The sequence below is a fragment of the Enhydra lutris genome, unplaced genomic scaffold (assembly GCF_002288905.1).
Source record: "Enhydra lutris kenyoni isolate GAN:26980312 unplaced genomic scaffold, ASM228890v2 scaffoldscaffold16, whole genome shotgun sequence".
Classification (NCBI taxonomy): Eukaryota; Metazoa; Chordata; class Mammalia; order Carnivora; family Mustelidae; genus Enhydra; species Enhydra lutris.
The window spans coordinates 6,296,377-6,307,743 of record NW_019154100.1 but is presented as its reverse complement, the minus strand read 5'-3'; positions in this window follow the sequence as shown (position 1 = coordinate 6,307,743).

Sequence of the window (11,367 nt, the reverse complement as noted above, 5' to 3'; positions counted from 1 at the left end):
TGCTCTTAATGAGAAGGATTCCAATTCTACATGTCACTTTTCCAGGTGATTTAAGTTCTATAAATGCAAAAATTTGGAAACCACTTCACTATAGCTGATACCCGTGGCTCATTCTCTCTTTTTGAAGAGTTTGGAATGAAGGCTTGCTTGTTTAAAGAAACGAACAGTTTTCAGACTTTCAAACACTCTGTCCTCTCCAGAATCACTGATTATGCATGGATTTCATTTCAGGGTTAGTATAACATTTCATATTAATGGCCACCTGTTGCCAGATGGGAAAGCAATGATGGTGCCCAATGAAGTATGCCCTTACCAGTGAAGCACATGGCTCATAGGACTGCTTTGGGAAAACAGACCTCTGAGTGTTTTCAGCAAAAATTAATTATTTTGGAATGAATCTGCCAGTTTTCCTCCAAGTTACTAAATGTCAATTAACTTAAAATAACTTTTCCTATGGACTTTGATATTAGTGCAAATCCATATGTATGTTTGTGTGTGTGTAAAATTAGATTTATATATTGAGATTTATATTTGATTGTTATGTATTTACATATACATATATATGTGTTTGTGTATATATATATTTTTTTAATTTCTTTTTTTGTTTGTTTGTTTTGAGTCTACAACTATCAAGAATATCGGCCCATTTCTGGCCATGTGCCAATTCAAAGGGACTTAAAAAAAAATCTCAGTGAGAGATTGATCTCACATAAAATGTAATTCTGGATCTGAGCCATTATAGGGGTTATCTTTACAGCTGTCCTGTGGCTTTTATTTGACAGTATGTATGGGAATAACTGAAATCATGATTCATTGCTGAAAGAAGGGAATCTAGGAGATGGAGTCCAGGTGGTCTTGCTGATGGCAAGAAAAACATGACCAGCATTTGCTAGCCAAAGCTGATGAAAAACACTAGGGGAAGTGGTGAAATCCAGTGTTTATTTGACTTCTAAAATATACCCAGACTTTTTGGAAAATATTTCTCAGTTTCAAAAAATCCTTTAGAATTAACTCAGAACTTCAGATCTTAATCTAGACCATACAAAATTCATTGTTGTTGTTTCTCTTTATATGTAGTACTACCATTCATTTGAATATATTGGTTGTTTTATAATTTCCATCCTCTAATTTTCGCATTGTTGACACACTGAAATGATTTCATTCCTTGTTTTAGTTTGTGAATACACAGAATTATGTGTTCTTAAAAAATTGTCAGGCGACTAATTTAAACATCTAATATTCACACACTGCTATTCTTTTACATCACGAAGTCCTTCAATAATCTTTGGTAATCTCTACATCTCTATTTAAAATTATAATTAGGTTATTGTGTTTTGCCATTTTCACCTTATGTTAGTTTTTATATCTCTTTGAATCATTATGACCCACACATATGAGATTAAAATATCTATATAGTATATGTTCAGGTTAATAAATCTTATTTGCTCAGTCATAATAAGGTTTTCTTAAAATAAGGATTAAATGGTAATATTCATATAGGGCTTAGTATTTTATCTCTCACAGTAGTGCTAAATAAACATATATTAATAGATAAACTGCCCTATTATTAATAATTTTTGTTGTTTAGTATTTTTATATTATAAATAGAACTTCACTGTCTTTAAATATTAACATTAAAGTAAATATTCTAGAATATTTCCTTGGGTTACAATTCCCCCCAAAGAAATACCAGGCAACAGACTCTGGTTGTTTTGACAGTTTTTGCTGTGCATGTTGTCTAATTTATTATAAATTCATTGTGCAATTAGTAATGTTCCTGTTCACGGTCCCATCAACTGTGGATTTTATAATATTTTATTTTTTTAACTCATCGGGCATGTTTTTGGACTACTAAGGAATTTTTCTCAAAGCATGGGAGATGAAGATTCTGAATGAGAATCACTAGGGATACTTGTTAAAAATTTCAGAAATCTAGCTTTCTTGCAGATCTTCTCAAAGTGTTTCTTGAGATGGGATCTGGAAATCCCCATGCTGAACAAACTTTCAAGGCAATTCTTAAGCACTCTAAAGCTTCAGAACTACTGCCTTACAATTATTTTAATTTGTGTTTCTTTAATGAGAGTACGGCTTAGCATAATATCCTAGACCTATAGGTACTGTAGGCAGCTGGCAAGTTTTCATAGTAGTAAACAAATCTCTCAAATCCTGCTCCTGCTCCATGATTTGTTGGCTGTGGTCTGATACATAGCTTTGAAGAGGACTGGATGTTAAAGAAATTCAAATGTTAATATTTTAGGGAACACACAGATTGCAGTTGCACCTGCTGTAGCTGTTACAGACCACCTCTTATTAGGACACCCACCTAAGCTAATGTTGAAAAATGAAATGGATGGTGTGGTCATGAGTTTGAAAGAACTGATTGGCTGTACCTTGGCAGAAGGAATAGTAGTTTCCTGGGAAAGAAACAGGAACCCAATATCCTAGATAAATAAAGTAAGACAATGAAATGAACAAAAGTCTTCTCATATTTTTATGAACAATGGTATATTGTAACCCACTCAGTCCACTTCAGTTTGCTTACCTCTAAAATTTACTCTATGCCTGAAACATCTTCATTTTTTTTAATAAGAGATCAATTGAAAAAAAGAAGAAAAAGAAAAAGTATAGAAGGACTGAGGAATAAGTGTGTGTGTGGGCAGGGTTGTGTGTGTCAGAAATAAAATTTAGCATTAACAAGTAGATTATCAGTGGACTCAGAAAAATGCTTAATGACTTCAAGAGATATAGATGAATAAGTGAGTTATAAAATCAATATATTATGCAACCCTATGGTAGGCACAGATAAAAAGTAGTGCTTTGCTTTCACATCTCATACAATCTTTCTCCCAAAATGTGTCCAGATAACAAACGTGTAGCGTTAAACCAAAACAGAATTAGATAGACATGGAGTAATAAACTACTGTTCCCAGCCTCTACAATCAAGAGGGAAGTGCATTTATTTAGAAGCCTTTTTCAGGAGGCCATTTTGAGAAAAGAGATTAAATTACGGAACAAGAATGAAGGATTTTTTTTTTTTTCCTTTTGCCTTTTCTAAGTAGAGCCTCACACAGAGAATCCAAGGGAATTAGCTTTTCTTCAACACTTAGTGTGGACAGGCACAGGGCTAGAGGCTTTAGTATATATTTTCTCCCTTAATTTTCTCAAAAAATTGTTGAGTAAGCAATAGCTCCCACATTTATAGCTTCCAAACAAGGTATAGAATCAGAGGTATTAGAGAACTGTGCACCTGTAGAGAGACACTTAACTCAATCCATTAGTCTGACCCTTAGAGCTTTTAATATATTTTCAATTTCTTACTATATCCCCCATCTGAATGAGTTTTCATGTCCTTTCATGCCCAGAAACTGCCATTATTACTAATGTGTGGAGTGGGTGTGTTCATGTGCCTGTGTTTTTGTCCCTAATGGATATTAATATGTTCATTTGGGGACAATTTTTCATCAATATCTTTATATCTAATTAAAATTTTCTACCAGGTCATTTTAGTGAGTCTATTGTATTCCTCTGCAGGTGCCATAACTTATTTAACCAGGAGAATTTTAAATATAGAATCAGTTGAAACTCAGTAGAAAAGTATATTTCTAGGGGCACCTGGGTGGCTCAGTGGGTTAGAGCCTCTGCCTTCAGCTCAGGTCATGATCCCAGGGTCCTGGGATCGAGCCCTGTATCGGGCTCTCTGCTCCGTGGGGAGCCTGCTTCCTCCTCTCTCTCTCTCTCTGCCTGCCTCTCTGCCTACTTGTGATCTCTCTCTCTCTGTCAAATAAATAAATAATCTAAAAAAAAAAAAAAAAAGAAAAGTATATTTCTGAACAGGGCATGGGCATCTCTTGGTCTGAATCTGTGTCCTCCACCACTGACTTTTGTTAGACTAGGGACTGGTCACACAGCATTTCAGTTTACCCATTTCTAAAACACCTGTTGACTACTCATCTCCCTTAGAGAGATAGGATAATGTTTTATAGCCATATTCTCAAGCAAGAGATAAAAATTCAGACTGTATAAATAACAGTGATTTAAGCTTATACAATTTTAGACACAGAATTGATTTGAAAAATGATCTAGACTACCATCTTATTTTCTAGACAAGATGACAGAGACCCAGGATATTTATGCTCCTTGTCTAGCGTTAGGATGGTGGAACCAAGATTAGAACCTGGTTCTCAAACTTCATTTTGATGCTCATTACACTTTGTTCCTACAGTTTTCCCAAGAGATTCCTTTTTTTGGACAGTAAAATGATAACATTTGTGCCTAGCATTTGTATTGTATTTTCAAACTCACTATCTTCTCTGATTGAATTTTTTTACTCCTCTAAGGTAAACCTCATGACCCTCCTTTTTTCCACCATGTATTAAGGTAAAGAGGGATAAAAAACTATGTCGAGGCAACATAGATAGTTAGAGGTGGGACAACTCATGCACGTAACATCTTTGATGCTGTTACTACGCTAAGTCTTATGTGCATTACCTTGTTGTTTCCTCACTTCAGCCCCACATTACAGAGGAGGAAAAGAAATTTAGTGAAGTGTGGACACTCACTAGGATGTGACGTAACTGGGATCTGAATCTATGTTGCCTGATTGCAAAGCCCGTACTCTTAATAGCTTTCTCGTGTTGCATTTATATGTTAGTCAGTCTTTTCATTCAGTCCTTTATTTACTCACCAAACAATTGTAAAGGTTCATTTTGTGCCAGTTTCCATGCCAGGTGCTAAGAAGAAAGACAACAACACATAAGATATGGTCCAGGGCCCAGGAGAGAGAATTTGATATATAAAAATATAATACTATATTATTTATAGTTTATAGGTCATTTAGGACCTATAGTTTATAGGTCATTTATAGGTCATTCATATAGGTTTATATTTATATTTTATATAAATTTATATATATTTATAGTTTATAGGTCATTTAGGACCTATAGTTTATAGGTCATTTATAGAAAAATGACCAGGGTCAAGGAGGTAGGGGCAATTTAATTTGTACCACTTTCCTTAGTATTGAATGCCCTTTTCAGAAATCTATGACTCATAAAGGATGAGTTTGAGTGAGTCTGAAGAAACAAACTTTGGCCCCCAAGTTGAAGTCTGGTCACTGTGGTTGGCTCAGTGGCTAATCTGGCAAACGATCACGATATTTTAATAGCCCGGCCTGCATCAAGTTAGTTTACAAAAAGGAGGTGAGACTCCTGACATGTTACCTGTGACACTGGTAAAGATTAATAATGACAATGACCAGGAAACATTTGCTAAATGTTTAAAGGCCTACAACACAGTCTTAATCATGTCATTAATTATGGACTAAATATAATTTAGATTTTAAATTAAAATTCTTGGCAATGGCTGCTATAATAAAATACCATAGACTGGGAGGCACAAACAACAGACATTTATTTTCTCATGATTCGGGAGGCTGGAAAGTCCAAGATCAAGGTTCAGGCTGGTTTGATCCTGGTTCTATAGAGTTCTTTTCCTGGCTTGCAAGTGGCAGCCTACTTGCTGTGTCCCTCTTTACATGATAGAGAGAGAGGTATCCCACCTCTCTCCTCTTCTTATAAAGCCACTAATGCCATAATGAAGGTCCTACCTTCATGACTTTATCTAACCCTAACTGCCTCTCAAAGGTCCCGCTTCCAAATGTCATCACACTGGGGGTTAGGGTTTGGACATAGGAATTTTGAGGGAATACAGTTCAATCTACAACAGTGGGATTGCACAATCAACAACAGTATGAAACGAATAGTATCAGCATATAAGTTATTGTTCACTGTTAAGCCTGAGGAAACTACATTATCTTCCATGTATATGTCTTGCATCTTTAAGTATTCTTATTTTCACTATATTTCTGAGACGTTTGAATGAAAAATTCAGTTATTTGCTTAGGAGCTAAAATGAGTGACATGGAGAAACTGGCAACAATAAAAAAGTAAGGAATCATGCCCCTTTGATTTGAGTTGCAAATGAGAAATTTCTGCTCAAAGCCTTGGAAACAAATTAAGAATTAGCATAAAAAGTTAAAATACCGAAGTCATGCCTTAAAGCCGCTAGTAACACTCAAAAATGTTGGTCTAATTTTGGGATATGTTTGCGGCTAGAGTTAATATTTCATTACAGTGAGTAGAATAATAATAAAAATTATTAGAATAAGATACTGGTGAAGAAATGAAATCAAGTGTTATCAGTGAACAACAATTTGGAGATCACAAATAATGGTATTATGATTTTCTAGAAAGTGCAAAATTTTATTTTATATACAAGGCAGAGCAAAAGCCATTTTGAGCAATAAAGAACAGTGGATTTAAAGACTTCAGGTTATTCCCACCAGCCCAATATGCTTTGACAAATCACTAACTCCTCTGAATTTTCTCACATGTAAAATGAACCTTTCTCTCCCTCCCTTCCTTCTACTCTTCCATCTTTCCTTCCTTCTTCCCTTCCTTCCTTTTCTGCCAATGAGTACTTGTTAAGGCTCTATTATATGCCCACTGAGGGTACCTGCACTAGGGGAAAAACTCTCAAAGCTAAAAAAAAAAAAAAAAAAAAACAACCAAAAAAACCCCAAAAAACCTTTCTCATAAGATAGGTTTAAATAAGACTTTGTATGAGAAAGGGCTGTAAAAATGATCAACATTTTAAGTATATTAAGTACTATTCCCTTTGGAGTCAACTTCTGATTTCAGGATTAATGAGCCAGGGGAGTTCTGTTCATGCCCTTATTAAAGAAAAGAAGATTAGTGACTTAGATAAGTTGAAAACTGAGTTCATTAAACTAAATAATTTTGTATAGTTCCTTAAGTCCTCTATAGTTTCAGAACAATTAAAGTAAGCAAGGTAATACTAATTATACATTCTGAATTTTAGAAAAAGTTGAAAATGTACCTCCTTCAGCCTTATCATGTATTCTGCAAACCAACCATAACAATCAACTAAGCCTCAGACGGTTTGATGATTTGGCAGGTCGATAGCAAAATGATCAAAACGACACACATTTTGTTCTCTCACCCACCACCACTGCATCACATTAATTGCATGCCTCCCAGGCATGGCAGTACCAGCCACTGGACTTTGGGTTTCTGGGTACTGAGCCTTCAGGGAGGCTATGATCACAGTGACACGTAAAGCCCATGTCTTTTCCAACCCTGTCCTTATCTTTGCTCCTTGCAGTTATCTGATTTAGCATATCGGATGAGAAAAGAGAGCATGATGGAATGACTGAAAGAAATCACACCTTACAGTTTCCTCCAAGAAGCCTCTTGGGAAATGGGGTTGCGGGGGGAAGGGAAAAAGGGGGAGACTCTTTGCTTATTAATATGTATTTTCCATAAATGCCTCAGAAATGAATGCTGTTTCTGAATCACGGAAGCCAATTACACCAACCTATCACAAAAAAGTTCTAAAACACATCTCTTCTTCAGAAACACAAAGGGACATATCCCAAATGTATACTAGAAAAGGTTCTCCCTCATAGCAGAGTTGCTTAGAATTAAGAGCCACTTGGGGCGCCTGGGTGGCTCAGTGGGTTGGGGCCTCTGCCTTCGGCTCGGGTCATGATCTCAGGGTCCTGGGATCGAGCCCCGCATCGGGCTCTCTGCTCCGCGGGGAGCCTGCTTCCTCCTCAGAAAGAAAGAAAGAAAGAAAGAAAGAAAGAAAGAAAGAAAGAAAGAAAGATAGAGGGAGGGTGGGAGGGAGGAAGGAAGGAAGGAAGGAAAGAGAAAGAAAGAAAGGAGAGAAAGAAAGGGGAGCCCTGTCTAGATTGGTGCAGCCCGGGGTTGGGGTTGCCCAGGGTTTGCATAGGTGGGTCATGACCTTGCAAAGAGTTTTGGTGCCTTAAACTTTGAGAAGCCCAGACGGGAGTGAGATCTGAACAACTCACTCACTTGCTACAGTTCTATAGGGGGTGGGAGTAGGAACTAAGGGGGTGGGTGCTTTTTGCCTATCAGAATTATTGTTGATCTTGTGGTGGATTTCTCAGCATGGGAGATCCCAACACTCTGGCCTTCCTGAACCCAACACTCTGGCCTTCCTGAACCCAAGCTCATCCACCTCCCTGTCAGAGCTAACGTGGCAGAGGTGGCTGGGCAGTGGTTACTGGCTCAGGGCCCTGAAACACTGAGTAATTCCTAGGATGGCTAGGACTGAAGGCATCATTCCAGACACTTCCACGTTGTCTAAAAGTATAAAAAAAAAAAAAAAAAAGCACACAAAAAAAACACCCTACCACCGTGCAGCCCAAACTGTCGGAGGCAGATCCTTTGGCTCTGAAACAAGACCCATCCCTTTTATGGAAGGACATTGCTGGAAAGTTCCACAATATAGGAAAGCCAGAGTTCTTTTTCTAGTTTTTACAGAGCAGGGCACAACCGAATCAGGAGTGAGGAATGAAGAGGGATGGCTGAAGAGAATCACAGCAACTTTCCAGAAATTTTTGAAATTACATTATCACTCTTGGCTTAGAAAAACAGAGACTGAAGAGCCTCCTTTCAGAGCTCCTCCAGTGAAAGAACCCCGGAGGCCCCGATGCTGTGGACTTATTGAGGAGTCAAAAAGCATGGAGTTTCTGATTTCAGAAGAAACAAGACAAGATATGTTGCACATCAAATCCTATAAATGACAACCTGGCATAACCAACAGAAATAGGCCATTGTGGCTGCACTCTAGCTGAGGGTGTATTTATTGGAGAAGAGAAAGGCAGAATCAAGAACAAGGGGAATCATGTCAGGATGTTATTGGAGTCAAGCAGATTGACTGCCTGGAGTGACATCCCTGGCTGTGTGGAGCAGGGAGGCTAGCAGTTGGGTCAGTTCCATGAGAACATCTGAGACATGGACTTAGAGCCCCCAAATCGATTTTAAATTGGATTCCAGGTTTTAGTGCAATTAAAAGCCGCTGCATAGTTTCAAGAAGAGAAATGGTAGGGTCAACTATTAGAGCAGTAGGGTTTTTATTTTAATTAGGACAAACCACAGGGATCGGGATGGGGCTGGGGGTGAGAGGATCAGCAAATGTGGTAGTTCACTAACCAGATCTGTGTAGGAGCTGACAAGGTCTTTCTGAAATCAACAGATTAAAGCTATAGAGTGACACTATAGACAAGAGGATTTTTTTTCCCCTTTAATTGTATTTGATTCAGTTACTGTGTAAGTTCTGACAGACTTGGATCACCAGCTTGATTAGTTCTCTTATGCATCCATAAACACTAAAATTATACTGTTTCATCCATTTATGTCTTTTTTCACTTCCACAATTTAGGCGAAGTGAAGAGGAAAAATGTCCAGATTAAGGATGACTGAATTATTTCTCTATCTTATTTTGAAAAAAAAAAAAAAAAAAGGAATTCATGATTTTCTTACTTTGCCGTTGTCAGCCCTACTCCTTTTGGAGGTTTATTAGTTTGAAATTTGAATGTGTTTACCAGCTGGGAAAAATCTGACATTTACTTGATTTTGTCCCTTGGAAGTAAAAAAAAAAAAAAAAAAAATTGGCAGCCTTATTAAACAACAAGTCTGCTTATTTATTCCTACAATCCCTCCCCAGGTTTCGAGGTCTTTTCAAAGCTCCGATAGACCTCTAACCAGTTTTCTAAAGGTAATTTCTTAAAGTGCTGCCGCTAGCCAGGGAAAATGCCACGTAGGTTTCTGGGTTTATAAAGGCTGAGAAAGCCATTTTGGTTACATTTGCAGCTTTTTGTGTGGTTCTGGGTGGTAACACCCTATTGCCAACATTATTCTTTCCCTCTTCTGGGAAGAGCCATAATTGTACTTGGCTTGGTTAACACAAAGCCCTCTGAAAAACATGAAGCTGATCCCTCTAGTGTTCTTTTGTGAAGACTACAGTACAGAGCGCCGAAAGGAGGAAAACAGCAGCAAAATAGCACAGACAATAGCTCCTGAAGTCAATCTGGTTTTCAAATGACATTAATAAAATGACTTGCCATGACAATTCTGTGTGCTGTGTGCGGGGATTTACAAAAGCAAACACTGTGATTTTTCTACAATCTATCTACATATGGTGAGTGTGCAGTTGGTTAACATTACTGGAGGATGCGCTATCCTGAGAATTACCTGAGCAAATAGTAAACAATTTAAATAACACTGGTCAGAGTTATCAGGGGTGCAGAGACAATGTAAACTTGCCTCGTTTCCAGAAATGAATTTACTACACTGGTTAGGATTATCTGACTCTATTCATAGGCTTTTCGGGTCAAACAAAGAGAAGAGATTTCCTATATTTTTACATCCCTTTCCTGATGCTCCCTGATGTTCAGTAAAAAGAGTATGCTATCCTCACGTTTTTCTTTCTTCTACATTCAGACATTATTAAACAACTATTCTATTCTAGGCACTGAAGATAACAAAAGTGATTAAGATAGAGTCACTTTCCTCAATGAACTACGTAATCTCACTGGCAGGCAGCCTCTTAGACAACTGAAGTTAAGATGTGTACAAAGCACTTGGGACTCAGGGGAAGTGATATTAATTATTAATCCTAGTAAGAAGGATGGGATATTTAACCTGGGTTTTGAAGAATGAGCAGGATTTAGGGACCTCATATGGCAAGCAGCTCATGGTTCGTCGGTCTTTGACCCTCAGTTCCCTCAGTTTCCAAGGACAGCCACAGCACACTGGGCAGCTAGTCCTTGGAGTTGTGCAATCTTAATTTCTCGTGCAAATTGCCTCAAGGTTTGTCCCGCTTCTGTTCTGTGGCTCCCATTCTTCACATTAAATAAAAAGAGCTATGCCATAGAAATGCTAGCTTTCAGTTTAATGGACATGAAATAAAATTTGAAGCATTCACAGGGGTAGGTATTCAGACTGTTGCTACAGCTCCGGATTGTGAACAGGAAGCGGTACTGCCCAAGCAAAGCTAAGTGAAATAGTGAGGGTAGAACCAGATCCATGTGTGTCTAGAAGTAGGTCCCAATTGCCGGAGTTTGGTTGTACAAGATGATCTCTAAGAGCCTTTCTAGTTGTAAGAGCCCATGAACCCATTTTCAGAATTATTATCAAAAGGGCTGATTGCCTCAGAGAGTCTAGGTAGCCACGCAGCTACTCAAGACCCTGCTACGATGATATTTGCACCAGACGTTGCCTAACAAGTTCTTCTGTAAAAGGGCTGCCAACTGACAAGATGATATTAACAGTGATGTTGATTTAAAAAAAAAAAGTTCCCTGGCTGGAAAACACTGAGTTAGTTTTCACTTTTTTTTTTTTTTCTTGGTCTATAGAGATCGTTTGATTCACTACATAGAACAGATCATCTGTAGTCACTGTATTTATATTTTATGTATACAGTTAAAATCAAATCACAGTCATAGAGCTAAAAACATATTGAGGGTCTTAAGAAATTGTA